At 37.2% G+C, this 13,981-nt stretch overlaps 1 protein-coding gene across 12 annotated transcripts in view; it reads right to left on the bottom strand.

Annotated features, from left to right (window-relative positions):
• ATXN1 (ataxin 1) overlaps positions 1-13,981 on the bottom strand; it is a 372,466-nt gene that overhangs the window by 228,557 nt on the left and 129,928 nt on the right. For all 12 annotated transcript variants that reach the window (XR_002781026.1, XM_023532254.1, XM_023532253.1 and 9 more), the window contains one exon: positions 2,104-2,231. The gene's annotated coding sequence lies outside the window, so the exon portion shown is untranslated. The remainder of the gene's footprint in view (positions 1-2,103; positions 2,232-13,981) is intronic.

Genomic DNA, 13,981 nt, shown 5'->3' with positions numbered 1-13,981 from the left:
GAATAGTAGGGCAGCTCACATAAGGAGCTGGACAGTTAGAGACTTTCCATGTGTAGCTCAAAGAGGCCAGTAACCTTGCCTTATCCCAGGTCCCTCAGGAGCAAGGCAGTGCAAGGTTGGGACCAGGCTCTGCTCTCACACGAGGACTGCTCCCAGGGTCCCACTGGCCAGGTGACAAGACACTTCCATGGTAAATAGGTCTCTGACTTACAGACTTCAGTCAGGCAGTTTCTCCAGGACTAGAATTACTCCATTAATCCTAATTAATGTGAATGATGGTGGATAAGGTAAGAAATGGGGTATAGTTTGTCAAAGTCGGAGTAAGGTAAACGTGTTCTGAAATACATTAAATGTTTTTTGGATACCAGAGGAAGATGAAAAGAAGGAGGAAGGAGAAAAATTTTACAAAATTGAAATACTATAGCTAGAGTCATACTTCGCTGGTTTTACTTCCATCATGACCATTTTCTCATATCACTAGATATTGTCAAAATAGGATTTATAACAATTTTTCAACATTTCACATATATTTCTGTGCAGCAACATCCTATGAGATGGGTACTATTATTGTCTAAATTTTATAAACTTAGACATCGAGAGGTCAGGTAACTTTCCTGACCTTGTACCTCAAGAAAATAGCAGAGCTGGAATCTGAACCCAGCCGGTCTGGAGTCCAAAGTCTTATCTACTGTGATCTATAGCCTCTGATTAATATGGTGTTACCATAATTATATTTAATCATGCTCCCAATATTGGACAGATTATATATATATACACACACACACACACACACACACACACACACATATATATATGCATGTGTATGTGTGTGTATCCATACACACACATGTATATATACACACACATATCTATGTGTATATATACATATATGTATATGTGTATACATATATATACAAATATTTTAATTAATGAGCAGTATAACGTCAGATCCATGTTTTAATGAGGGCTATTTATTAAACACCTTTTTATTCTTATTAAAGAAAGAAAAACTATATTTTCCATCGAAAAAGTATTGCTATCCAGTGATCTCATGGTTGTCTAATAATACTTGGCTGAAAAAGAGGAAAAACTTAAAATTTCCTAGGACCTTTCCATGCCTTCCTGATTTAGTATTATTTCTCAAATGTCAAAAACCATTATGTTTCAAACATGCTACTATCTATGGCAGGAAGTTTCTTGAAAATAGTATGCTTTACAAATAAATACGCCCCTCCCCCCCAAAAAAAACCCAGCACATGGAGACACTATTTCTCATCATCAATTGGCAAACACTCTTTGTTTTCAAAATTCTCAGCACTGGTAAAATGGTATAAAAGTAGGTACTCCATGCACTGCCTCCAGAAATACAAACTGGTATGACTTTATTGGAAGGTAATTTGGCAACAAGTAGCAAAAGTCTTAAAACCTGAAAACTCTTAAATTCAGCAATTTACTGCTAAGGAACTATCCTTATGAAAGCCATTAATAATGGCAACTAATATATAGCTATAAGAACATTCTTGGTAGCATATAAGCAAAGAAATTAGAAGCAATTTAAATGCCAAACTAAGAGGCATACATCGATTAAATGTATTTTAGGATATGCATTGAATGGTATCTATATGATCATAAATTATAGAATCATAAATTATAAAAATAATGTTGCAGATAAATATCTATTGCTATGAAAAGATGTTCATTATCTCACTAAGAGGAACAAAAAGGCTATATGATAGTATAAACCGTATTGTTCCCTACCTTCACCTGATGGTAATAGTCTCTCTAGTTCGAATTTGTGAATACCCTTGTCAGAATCATTCCTTTTTTTATTAATCAATGTCTTGTCATCCTCTTAATCAGTGATCTCAACATAAATAGAAGCCATTTTCTTTCCCATAAGAAAAGCAAGTTTCCATTTTTATAACAGAAAGAGAAAGAATAAATAGATGGAGAATATGTGAATCTGTACATGTATGTTTATGTTGTATGCTTGTGTTTGTTTTTGTATGTATGAGATTAGATATGTATACATCTCTACTACTCCTTTGGAGACTTTATAATTAAATATAGTCATTTGGGTTGAAAGATTTTAGAGATATTTACCTGTACCATGTGCTTTCATCACAATGGAGAAACATAAGCAGTGAGCTCCTTCCCAGCAGATCTTTTCACACAAATTTTGCTTGCGTAGAAAGGGTGGCAGTAGAAAATGCAATGTAAAATGCCTAGACCTGTAATTATAAAAACAGTATTCCCACTGAGTTAGGCAGCTTGCTTTGGCCTTCATTCACCTTAGCTGAAGCCACAGAAAAAAGAAACACATTTGTATAACATTATACACACACACACACACACACACACACACACACACACCCAGCATGAGAGGGATCCAGCCAGAGCTGGCTTCCCATCCCATCTTCTGACCTTAGGGACATCATCATCGAAATGTTCCTGTCTCCTCCCCCTCCTTCCCTGCCTAATGATTCCAAAATGTCAGAGAGATAAAAAATAGTTCTTCTTCAGAAAATTTCAGAAACATTACTGAATTTGATGCTCTCTAAGAGTTCTTCTTAGCCACAGAATTAAGCAAATTCAGTTCATGTATTTACCATAACCACCTGACTTTCACTTTCAGAACTGTGCCTCTCTGTTGATGGCTCAAGTAAAGCATGGTGTCATTAATATTCAAGGTCACCACTAACATTTATTGAGCACTTACTATGTGCTTGGCATGGTGCTAATGCTTTACATACATTATCCTAATCCATTGAACCCTGTGAGGCAGCTAGTAACCACTGCTATCTCTGTAATTGATAAGAAGAGTCAGACAGCTAGTAGATGTTAAAGCCAATATTTAAGCCAATACTGTTCAGAGGGCATGCTCATATTTCCATCTCTCCAAAATTTATCTTGCTATCAACACTCCCGTGCTTATTATAAAAAAGTTAACAATCAAACGATATCACCTTATTTTTTTCTCCAGAATTGAAATGTCACCCGTCTTAGCATTAGTCTTTTTGGATTTGACTGTCCTTTGATTTTAATTCCAAAGCTAAATTAAAATCAACACGTTCATATTTCAATCAAGAGTAAATTTATAGTTATTTTAGTAAACTAAAAATGCCAACCAATCCCAAACCCAGATGCCAACACACTAAGGAAAAACCTAAACTCTGAGTCCTATCTAAATGACTACATTTTATTAGGAGACAAATAATAATATCAAGAGCCATATGTGGATCCCTAATTTAAGATATGGAAATAAAGGGAGGAATTTCTATACATTATAACTACAGTGTGAAAAACAATAAACATTGTTACCTATATACAAATTTTACATACTATATGTCTTAGAATCACTGCAATATAAAATGGATGTGAGCAGATCAAGAAACCAACAAAGTTATTTATGGGTCAATATTAATTTCCCTTTGTACATGTGTATATATGTAGATATTTATGAACACTATTCTGATTATGGCTTAGTGCATACATCGCCCTTTTATTAGCATAGTTTTCCACTGAACTTAGACTCTTAACACAACCCCTAGGCCCAGTATGGTCCAGCCATTCTTTTCTAGCCTGCATTCCAGCTTTTCTGTCTTACTTTAAATTCCTTAAAAGCACCTTGCTCTCCTAGGCCTTAGGGCCTTTGCACATGATCTCCTCATTGCCAACACTTATCCCCAAATCACTCACCTTCTTCATCAAATGACCTTGTATCATTATCTCCTTCAGCTCTCAGTTCAGTCCTGTCCTCAGGGAAGCCTTTCTGGACCTCCTTGGCCTGGTCGCTGCTTCCTACTACATGTTTTTATAGATTCACTTCTCCCTTGTTATACTGGGCATTTTTGTAATTTTACACTTTTTCGTTAGATTCATTGATTAACGCTTGTTTCCCCCGCCACTTACTAAGCTCTAGGAAGGCAGAACCCTGCACACTCTTGTCTATCTTTTCATTCTCAATATTCAACACAATGATTGGCACATTATGGTCACACAATAAAACTATACTGAATGAATAAATGAGGGAGAAAGGGAAGGAGGGAAGAAGAACAATCCCTATCATAACTTAGTGTTTATTGAATTAATACACTGATGGCTTTTCAACACAGAGTATAAGGTCTGCACTCCTTTGAACAGCAAGCAAGGCTCCTTGTGACCTGACTGCAGTCAGGTGTGTCACTCCTCCAGCTGCACATGATGCTCAGCATCTCTAAATCCCTGTAGCTCCCTAATCCACCCCGCCTTGCTCTTGCTCATCTCCACACCCTGCTCTATTTTGTTCCCTCTGCACATCATCTCTTCAAACTCAAACTCATTCTTTAAGTCTCAGCATTAGAGCTGCTTTTCTGTTAAGACCTCTCTAATACCTTCTAGGAAGCTGAGGCCCTTTTTTCCATTTTTCTATAACATCCTGTACCTATCCCCATTAAAGCAATTATCATATTTGCTTATACTTTGGTCTTAAGCAAGTCCATCTCTCCCAATACATCATTAAGTCCCTTAAAGTAGCAGTCCCCAACATTTCTGGCACCAGGTACCAGTGCTCCTATGAGAATCTAATGCCTGATGATCTGAGGTGGAGCTGAGGCAGTGATGCTATCGCTGGGAAGTGGCTGCAAATACAAATGAAGCTTCGTTGGCTCATCTACCACTTGCCTCCTGCTGTGCGGCCCTGTTCCTAACAGGCCATGGACTGGTAACAGGACCCTTGTTATCTATCATGCACACATATATATTTCAAATGTGCAAAGCTTTTAGAGTCAAATAAAATATATTATTATTTTGTATTAGCATATTTTAATTATTATTAAATGTTGTGAGGTATAATGGTTATAAATTCATCTGTAAAATGGGCGTAAACCTAACTGACAGAACAGTTGGGAAAATTAAATAATGTATAAGTAAAATGTTTAGCACAGAGTTCAGCATACTGGAAGCACCTATAAAAATTATGTAATCAATATCATTATCAACATTACCATTAGGGTAATCATGTTGAATTTATAATTCATGCTTCAACTTTAACAGTTTTATTTGACATTTTTTCCTGATCAAACATTAATTAGCATTAGCATCTCCATAAAGACATAAAAATGGTTAGAGAGGCACTCAGCAAACCAGGAATAAAGGAGAGTCTTATTCACTACAGCTAAAGGGCAAATTATTGTTTCAGTAATCTGCCATTTATGTGTAGAGGTACAAAAACATCAACAGAAAAGATATATTTCTGTTCAAAAATTATCTATAAAATCTAAATGACAGAAACAACAAATATCATCATTCAAATGCCATAAACCTTTAACTGAAATAATTATAAATGCTTATTGTAAATTATTTCTTTTGCTAGAAAAAAACAAGACAGAGATACATATTCATTTCTTTTAATTACTGGACAAAATAATGTGAATTTATAAATAAATATTAAGTATTTGTCTAAAGAATATGCCATAAAATGTTTAAAGGAATAGCAAACACATTTCACATGTCATCTATTAGATGTTAGTCTGATTTAGACACTGGCCTGATTTAGAATTGCTAAAATTTAATGAAACAGACTTATGCACAGAGGGAAAAAGAAGTAAGACAAGTTTCAAGACAGTCTTTTGGGAAAAAGTAATGTTAAGAATGAATTGCTTACAAGTGCTACAGTTGAGCAGAATGAACTGGTAGTAATTTATTCTACAAAGCAAACTTGTAATTCGGTCCTATATTGCCCTTTTTTACATATTGGCTGGATTTAAAAAATGACTACTAAAGTAGTTCATATACTCCATGCTATTGAAATATAAGGTACTATCATCACTGCATTTTAAGATTTCTATTCTCAATTCATCTTTACCTCTCTGATTAAGTGATAAAACCCAAAGCGAGTCAGATTTCTAATTAGAGCTTAACCATTTTCTGAGAAGTATTATAGAGGGGAAATATTACAAAAATGCAGAATTCTTAACTTCTAATTGTTTTACTACTAAAATATTACACTACTTTTAAACTGAATTATAATTCTATTCATTGGCCACAAACCACGGACCAGTTTAACATAATGCAAATATACTGTTTTTGCAATGTAATTAAGATGGAAAGATAAAAGAGAAAAATTTAGCAAAAAAAGTTCTTAATTTACTTAGATAATTTTAATCTGAATTTACTATGAATCTCATCATCATGATGCTTATGTTTATATCATAAAATCTGGTGAAATCTTACAAATATAAGGCTAAATTCCTCTTTCTTTATGTTGATCCCTCAATCTGAAATGTCCTTTTTATTCATTCAAATGTTACATTTCCTTTATGATTCAGCTCAGATGTCACTGCCTCTGTGACATGTTCTCATGTATATTGTATTGGTCCTGCTATGTAATGATCTGTTTCCCTCTCCAGACTGTGAGATTTTTAGAGTCACTGACCAGGTTTCTGCATTTTTCATAACAACCTATGCAGTTCTTGCACATAAAATATTCTCAGAAAATACTGGTTCGATGTGTCAATGAATACATACAGTTTGATACTCGGTAAAATTGCCACTCTTAAGACTAAGGTGAAAATGCCATTAATTGTAATCTAAAGTTAAAGGTTAAAGTAAAAAACAAATATTTCCATTTTTAGTGAAATGAAACTCTTAGCATTTTCACTTCCAGATGCATCAGCATTACATAAAAGATGTTGAAACTATTTTAGAAAATAGACACGCTGCACATTTTCCTGTCTGAGAATTAGTCTGAAAAGTAGCAAGCTACACAAGGGCCTCTGGGTGTTCTCATGACAAACATTCAGTTAGATATTGATTCCACACATTCATTTAATGGAACTCTAGACCAAGACTGAATCTCCACAACACCAGCATGTCACGCATTATTCTATTCATCTGCTTAAGAATAAGCTGATAATTCCCAGGAGAGGTCTGCCTTCCCCTGCCAGTGCTGGCCAGCAGTTTGGTGATGATGAATCTTAGTGGCAGAGAACTTCAGTACTCAAAGAAATACACCAGTGTTGGCTTACGTTTTCCACTTTTATTATAATTGTTATTCCCACATGGACCAATTTCTCACATATCCGCTTTTCATTTTTCAAAACCAGACCTTTGAGTCCCTGACAACTTGCCTGGCTGTGTAACATATTACATCATCATACACATGCCAAATCCTACCTCATTCAAAAGGCCATATTTTGCTCAGAAAAGAACAGTGGGCAGTAAAAGAGCAAGTTTCTCATAATAACGTATCCAAGCTGATCGTCCACATTTGGAACTATTAGTCACTGCTGAGACAATAAATATTAATTTTCCAAGAGGTCACCAAGCCTTACCTCCCCAGTTCTCTTTCCTCCATGCCTCATGCTTTTCTAGGCACTCATTAGTAAGAGGAAAACAGAGGGTTTCTGTGTCTTCTATCTCACTCCACTTAACAGTTATTGTCAGCCTCACCCTATATCCTCAGCCACCCAAACGATTCCAGGGATTTCCTTGTCAGACCATACCTTCTAAAAATGTCAAGACATTGGGGACTATGAAAAGGGCTATGATATGAAATAGGCAGAATGTAGGAGCAACAAGGGAAAATTCTTTTATGTTATCACCTTAAAAATACCTGTATTTTTATATGTAATGAACAACCTGGTGACTATAGTTAACATTGTTGAATGATAAAAATGAAAGTTGATAAGAGTGTAAATCTTGAGTGCTCATTACAGGAAAAAGATATTTTTTCTTTCTTTTTTCGTTTTTGTACCTACATGAAATGATGAATGTTAGCTAAACTTATTGTGATAATCATTTCATGATATTTGTAAGTCAAATCATGATGCTGTACACCCTAAACTTATACAGTGCTAAATAACACTTTTATTTCAATAAAGCTGGAATTTTTTTAATCCAAAAAAAAGTGTATTCTTATTATGTAAAATTTGAAATACAAAAGAATGCATGCAACATATATATAATCTATGAAGCATAACAATAAAATAAACACCCATAAACCCGCCATCCTATTTAAGATATTACCTATGTGCTACTTTCCTACACTCTTCTCCTGCTCTTCTTCAGAGGTAACCACAATCCTAAATTTTGTATGTATTACTCTCTAAAATATATAATTTAGTTTTGCTCGATTCCGATCTTTATAAATAAGTCTATCATATTCTATGAAGTCTTCTGTGGCTAGTTTTTTTCACACATGTTGTTTCTAAGATTTAGCTATGTTGTTGTAAATAGCTGTAGTTCGTTCATTTTCACTGGTGTATAATATTCCAATGTGTGAATTTTTCAGTATTGTTCAACTGATACATTTCAAATTTTTTTAGCTTCTACTTGTTATTTTTTTCTATTAGAAACAATGCTGTTCCCATTAGAAATAATCCAGATATGCAAAGTTTCTCTTAGGAATGGATTGGCTGGTCACAGGGTATATGAATATTCGCTCTTACGTAATCCTGCCAAATTGTTTTCCAAAATAGCTATGCCAATCTTCACCCCCATCAACAGTGTACCCAATCATTTTTTACAGCATTGTTTTAAAATCAAGGAGATCTATTTGACCTAAAGGTGGAGTTTTATCGTATAGGCTAAAATAATAAATAGCCATAAAGAAATACACATTCTATACCTCTCTCTCTCATAGTGGTGAGTTTGTACTTTCTTCATTATTAAACATAACAAATGAGAGCTACTTCCTAAGATATGTTTATTTTCCCACCTTCAAATGTGGCATTAACTAACAACTTAGATTGAACTGAGGATAAATAAGTTGAAGGCTCTACATGCCTTTATTTCCTAATCATTCAATTCTTAAGCAAGGTGGCTACCAAAGATGTCAAAGAATGCTCTAGAATACGTTAGGTCCCAAGAACCAAAACTGTCCACTTGGAACAGGAAGTTCTGTACAAATTTAAAATATTCAAAACTATAGTAAATGAAAAGAATTCTTTATGTCTTTCAATATTAGAGAAAAATAGAGGAATAGATAACTAAAAGAGATGAAGAAAAGCCTTATAGTTTTTATTTTAGAATAACAAAATTAAAAAAAAAACTTTTTAATGAGGTTTTTACAGGCTTAGGCTTAGAGGAAAAGGCTTCTTCCCTTTCCAAAATCAAAGGTTAGAGTTTGAGGTTATTGCACTTTTGGTCCTGGCTCAAAGTTTGAGCTCTAAATCAGACAGTTCTACATCTTTCCCCCCACATGTACCTAAGGGTCTGAATGAAGAGTTAGCAAATAAAGAACCTGAGGAGAGACAAATACAATAAACTGAATTTCCTATCGCTAGCATGACAATGAGCCGCAGGAGGACACCATAGCAGACACTGAAATCAATAGGGACAGTAACTAGCCTACCTTCTCTAACTGAACAGAGACTAGCGCAACCGTTTGTGAAACACAGTTTGGACCAATATTGTCAACAGTTTCGACTTTCTTTCACACTGCCATTTGTTAGCAGTAGTAACCACTATCTGAATCTTCTCACATTCTTTCTCCACTCTGGTCTCTTTCTTACCCTAACAACGAGGCAATGTCTGAAAGGCAGGCAGTGAGGGGAGAAAGAAGAATTGGAAGTCTTCATCCTAACAATGGATGTCTCTGGAAAACCAGATGTGATAAAAAGTAAAACGAACAAGTATATGCTATTAGTGCCTGTTAAGTACCTATCCAAGATTTTTTTTGGTGTCTATCAGTGAGGTCTTATGCTTCTTCTTAGATTCTCACACTGTTTTAATTAAGTAGGACTAAAGGGCCTTATTTAAATCACACTGGTGGTACCTTCTCTTTTTAGTTCAGTAAGCTGGAACCTAGGCAGGCAGTGTTAAGAGAGTGAATCTTTCCTTCTGGGTCAAGAAAGCTCTCCAAATCCTGTTTATTTTCTAAATGAGATAAATAAAGCAACCTTATTTTGATATTTAGTATCTGGTGCCAGATGCCCACAAACAGAATGAGGAAAAATGAGTGTGCTCATAACCTCAGGTGAAGCTCCAGATTGTGAGAAAGTTTTCAAGATCAGTAAAATTATTAAAATCGTATTTTAAAGGATCCCTTTGTGACACCAATATGTAAAGATCCAATTAAAATATAGTAATTTCCCACAACTACACAAAGCTTTTCTTTAAAATGACTTTGTAGTCCTAGATGTGTCTGGCTTTTTATTCAGCGACTAGATTATCTTTTCAGAATATTGTACTTCATTGTGAGTGCTTCATAAGGGACTAATTAGTCCTCCCCCATCCCTTTAAACTCCTATGGGAAATGAGGTCAGAACCCACTTCCATGCCCAAAACACCCGGTGGAGGTTGCATAAAACACTACAGCGACACAAAGGCAAGTCTTTTCCCAAGGCAAAATGGGGATGAGGACAAATCTTCAGCTAGGGTATCCTCTCCACTATCAGGAACAGAGTACAAAAAAGCTAAGCATTTATTATAAGATCTTGCAAAGGAGCTGTTCCAACAAGCTGGACCACCCACCCACGCGTTCGCCTAGGCTCCTCCTCTCCTGTTCTTACTGCCGTGCGGCCCGCCTTTCCGCTCCCTGATTGGCTGTCCCGCAGGCTATGGCCACACCTCCAGGGCGCGGGGCGGAGGAGAGACCGACCGCACGCCGCTGCACCCACCCGCATCCTCCTCCTGCCGCACCTGCATCCCAGCACCCACAGGGGAGCGCCACCGCTCTGGGACGCGAGCCCGCAGCGGCTCCGTGGCAGCCTGCCAGTGGCTGAGCTCCTACTCCTTTCTACAAGAGGCATGGTGAGCAAATTAGAGGTTATAAACACCTCCGGTGGAAGGAGGAAAATTCCTTTGGGCTTTGTAAGGGAACTTCGTCAGCGGCGACTGTCTCCAAGGTATAAGACGGATGTTCTCACCCACGCCCCTCAGCCCTGCCGGGCATATGTGGACTGCACCTTTTAAAGCTAGTCACAATTATGGTAGTGCTGCAGGAAAATGTGTCTTTGGGAAGAACCGCTCTCCTGTTTAAGGACATTGCTGGTCCCCTGATAAGGAGCATAACGCTATTTCCAATATAAAGAAAAGCATATTCCCATATGTAGTGCTGCCAAATCCATTGTGCGAGAGAAGGCTGGAAGTAAAATATCTGGGCTCCCAACATGGGTTAAAATTTTATTAGGAAAGCAGGAAATCACACATCTCTGGCCAGGGACAGCAAAGAAAAGCAACTGGGTTCTAAATTGTGCTGGAAATAGAAGCGAGCAGTCTAGGAGTAAGTAAAAGAAGCAGAATCAATTAAAAATTATGCTTTGATGCCTGTTACATAGCTTGTCACACCTTGCAGGGGCTAGTTGCCAATATGGTATGGTTTTAAGATCACAGCCCTCCAACAACTCATTGATACCCGAAACTCTATTATTAGTCTTTTCTTCGCTATAAAGATTCTCTCCTTAATTTTCAGAATAAGATGCTACTTTGAAAGTGGAATATCCAGATATCCAACAAAAAGAGAAGAAAGGAAAGGAAAGGAAAGGAAAAAGGAAAGGAAAAAGGAAAGGAAAGGAAAGGAAAGGAAAGGAAAGGAAAGGAAAGGAAAGGAAAGGAAAGGAAAGGAAAGGAAAGGAAAGGAAAGGAAGATGCAGAAAGAGAACAAGTTTTGAATCTAAGATGAGTATTAATCCTAGCTTTAGTACCATTCAGCTCTATAACATTGGGGAGGTTATTTATTGGCTTGACTCTTAAGTTCATCATCTATGAAATGAGAAAAACACCTGTTTCAGAAGGTTGGTACAAAGCTTTAGTTCAATTATATATATAAAACTATGTGGAGCCCGGAGCACATACTTTGTAGACACTCAGACACTAGTTTTTCCTCTCCTTTTTTTACAAAGCAGGTCACGATAGGGGAACAGGTGAGGACAACATGAGAACACTGGCTTCCTGCTGTGGAAACAATGAAAAGGTCAGCAAAGATGGGGATGGGGTGTGGCAAAAGAAAAGGGCACCAGGGGCCTGGTGACAGAATCTGTTTCACAAATGTGGTGAGGTCAGCTCTGCTCCAGGGCACATGGTAGCTGCAAGTTGATATTTATTTGCAATGTTGACTGGCTGGCAAGACTGTGAACTTAGAAACTGGCCTCCGCTGAAGGGCCAGGCCTCGACGCCCTTCTCAAGGCTCTCCCTGGCTTAGTGTTCAGCTGGGGAGACAAGGCGTTGGGGTACATCTGAACAGCAGTACTACAGGGTCGCCTGCAAGGGAATGTGAGCAGGTGAAGTTATGAGTAGGTGGCTGGCAATCCAGCCTGAAGAGACAAAGTACAGATTCTAAATGGCTGAAGACCAGTGATGCCAATCAGACCTCACTGGCCCACAGGCCAGGTCAGCGGGGCTAGAGACCTTCCTACTGACTTACCAAGGACTGGCCCCACACCAAAGTGTGTAGCCAAAGATGGTTTTCTTTTCCTTGCATCAGCACTTTCATACTTAGGGATCAATTGTTACCTCACCCTAGAAAGCCTACCATCACTGCCTTCCAAAGCATGAACCATGCAATGATGCCAATCACTCTGGCGAATGGACCAAACAAAGAGGGCTAAAAATGGTAGGAGGAGAGGGGCTCTAGAGCAGGATGATGCAGAAATATATTTTTACTTTCAAAATCCAAAAGGCCACTCATTATACAGGACATAAACCCTCCAAAAATGTCCTCCTATAATTGCTGTCCACAATACAAGCTTATTCTGATTGAATAGGAAGGAGAGATGTATTTTTAATAATAAGCAGCCAACACAAGTAACAGTGACATCATTTAGACACATTAATAGGTCAAGACACCAGCCCTTCTGTTTCCCCAGCAATGTGCAGAATACATTTTGGAGATCACTAATCTGACAGTGTTTACTATTGTAGCGTTACTGCAGTATGACTTAAGTCAATTCGACTTTCTCTAGCCTTCTGGTATACTTTTGGGCCGTTCCCTCCTTCCTTCTTATGCTGAGCTATGTGCACAAAGAATGCAGCACATTTTTAATATATGTCTGAGCAAAACCACAATGGAAGGTAAAAGCATCCTACAGTGCTTCCCAAAGCCAAAGGAATTGATTTTAGAGTATACAAATCACTGATTATATTCCATCAGTACAGATAATTAAAAGTTGACTATATAATAATATTAAACAGGAGGCACAACTTTTTGAAAATTTCTGTCTGGTATTAGCTATGCAGAAACACTGACTGAATGTTCAATGCTAATCAAATTCATCTCTTCTTTAGAGCAGTGTATAATAAATGGGGCACCTAAAAGGAATGCTTTGAAGAGACTGCTTCACTATTGTCTGATTATTCTAAATTTAAAACTCCAACAAAAGAAAGGATTATTCTTCTTGAGGTTCAAGATTCACAAGGATTTGGTAATGAAATTCCTTAAGGAGAGCAAATAAAAAAATTGCTATCTGCAAGCTGCCAGTGTTTTATGTCTGTATAGTGTTTTTAAATCAAAGTCACCATTCATTCAACAACAAATGTTTGTTTGAATAAATGAATGAAAGAAAAGGCCTCAAAATACTTTACCAGTTTAATCACCTATAAGTTATGAATCAGGCAGCAACTTTAATCATCCCCAAGTGCACAGAGTGAGACAAGCTAAATGTCAGCTCTCACCAAGCAGGCCAAAGCCGGACCTGGAAACTGAAGTCATGTCCTTTGATTCTTAGAAAATGACCCAGCTGTTAGAGCCTGTTGCTTAGCTCCCTTGCTGCAAACTCTCAATACAATCTGGAATGCATGTTATCTAGGCCAGGTGAGGTAAGATTAAGGAAGCAAAACAAAGCTGGGTTTGTTCCTGAAATTATACAGGTAGTCCAAAAAAGAAAAAAGAAGAAAATCCCCATCAAAATGCAAAAACCAAAAATAAAACTCAATATTAACGTCGTTGCTCTAATGAGGCACATAGAGCAAATTACTTAGTGCCAGAAATGACATTACACCAAGGGTAAGAAAAAATGTGCCTGCAGGATACTGGATGAGAGGTGGAGACCAGGGCTCCCCA

This window comes from Pteropus vampyrus, unplaced genomic scaffold (assembly GCF_000151845.1).
Source record: "Pteropus vampyrus isolate Shadow unplaced genomic scaffold, Pvam_2.0 Scaffold80, whole genome shotgun sequence".
Lineage (NCBI taxonomy): Eukaryota > Metazoa > Chordata > Mammalia > Chiroptera > Pteropodidae > Pteropus > Pteropus vampyrus.
This window is presented reverse-complemented; position numbering and strand designations above follow the sequence as displayed.